This window comes from Otolemur garnettii, unplaced genomic scaffold (assembly GCF_000181295.1).
Source record: "Otolemur garnettii isolate 467f Iridium unplaced genomic scaffold, OtoGar3 scaffold00044, whole genome shotgun sequence".
NCBI classification, from domain to species: Eukaryota; Metazoa; Chordata; class Mammalia; order Primates; family Galagidae; genus Otolemur; species Otolemur garnettii.
Window position 1 is genome coordinate 6,350,598 of NW_003852439.1, and position 1,917 is coordinate 6,352,514.

At 41.8% G+C, this 1,917-nt stretch overlaps 1 protein-coding gene across 1 annotated transcript in view; it reads left to right on the top strand.

Annotated features, from left to right (window-relative positions):
- FAM234A (family with sequence similarity 234 member A) overlaps positions 1-1,917 on the top strand; it is a 43,381-nt gene that overhangs the window by 738 nt on the left and 40,726 nt on the right. The window lies entirely within an intron of this gene.

A 1,917-nucleotide genomic window follows, 5' to 3' on the forward strand; every position in this document is an offset into this window, starting at 1 on the left:
CAGGCTGGGGATTCGAACCCGCCACCTTAGGTGTATGTGGCTGGCGCCTTAGCCGCTTGAGCCACAGGCGCTGAGCCGATGAGAAGTCTCTTAACAAGGGTCAAGTATTAGTATTCTATTATCAGGACATTGTAAGCAAATCAGTAAGACAAACTGGCAGAGAACCCATAGCTCAGCTGCTATTTACACATATGTAGAGAGATCACTCACGTACAGCCTGTCTTGCAGAACAAAAAGCAAGGCAGCGTTTAAAAGGGAAGAAAAGAGTCTGTGGAAGGGTACCTAACTCTTCCATAAGTTGAATGAATGAGAGAGTTTGCCTTTAACAGACTGATATGGTAGCAGAATAGGCAGGTTCAATTACTTGTGGGTTCTAAATAACCTCGCGATTTGAGCTGAGGAGCTTGAGTGATGTACTCACTTTCATGTACTGGCCATTAATGTCTTTCTACTACCAACACCAAATCACACCACTTCTGTCATTGCAATTTCACAGTGAGTCTCAGTTAGAACAGCTTAGATGAACTCAACGAACATTCCTGAGTGTTTGTTCCGTGCCAGGCCTTCCAGTCTTCTAGGTGCTAAAGGTAATCGTACACAACAAAACAGAAAAAATTCCTGTCCTCAAAGAGCAATTCTGCTGCAGGTAACATAATAAATTAGATGGTTAAAATATGGAGCATGTAAACAGGAAAGGGGGAAGCAATGGAAATGACCCAGGCTTCAAGGGGACATTTGGGCAACTTACCAATTCTCTGAGTCCTTGTTGCACTGGTTGGGATGCTTTTGGCTTCAAGTATCAAGAATTCATTAAAACTAATTCAATCTATAGAGGGATTCCACTGGTTTTCATACTGGCAAGTTGAGAGAATCAGGAATAAGATGGAGTCTGAAACTCAGATGAAATCATCAGGGTTCAGAAATGGTAAGGGATGTCTTATTAATTATTTTTTTTATTAAATCATAACCTTGTACATGGATGCATTTATAGGGTTCAGGGTACTGCTTCGATATACAATGTGGAATGCTTACATTGAACTAAGTAACACATTCATCACAAAAGGGATGTCTTATTAGTTCTTCACCCTTTCATATACCTTCTCTCTACCCTGTTTCTGTGTTGGCCTTTTTCTCAGGGTTCTACTTCCATTCTGCTGTCTTGTAGTAATCTGCTTGTAACAAATTAACACAAAGTTTAATGTATTGAAACAACATACATTTATTGTCTAACAGTTTTTGTGGATCAGGAATTCACCAGTGACTTATCTAGATGATTATGGCTCATACTTTCTCATGGCCTTATAGTCATCTTGTAAGCTTGATTGGACCTGGAGAATCTGATTCCAAGATGGCTCATGTCTGGAGACTTGGGTCTTTTCTGACTGTTGGTAGGAGTCCCTATTTCCAGGCTTCATAGGCCTTTCATAGGGCCTGTGTTCTCAAATGGTAATTGTCTTCTTTCAGAGCAAGTGATCTCAGAGGAAAAGTTTCCACCATGATACCTTTTAGGACCTAGTTTTGAAATTCTAAAACTGCTACTTATACCACATTGTATTTGTTAGTGTTACTAAGTACAAAAGACTTCATCTTCTGAAAGGAGGAATAGCAAAACCACTATACTACTTAACCACCCTGTGGGAAAAGAGTGCCTAATTCCTGTAATGTCAGCTGTGAGTGATGAATTAGCTAGGCCTGAGTAAGAACCCTTCTCCCAGGTGGAGTGGGGTAAGTCCTACCAGGACTACATTGTCTGAGCACATGGGAAAGTGGATTTCCCCAAAGAAAATTGGTGTTGTTGGCTTGGCGCCTGTGGCTCAAGCTGCTAAGGTGCCAGCCACATACACCTAAGGTGGCGGGTTCGAATCCCCAGCCCGGGCCCGCCAAACAACAATGATGGCTGCAACCAAAAAATGGCCA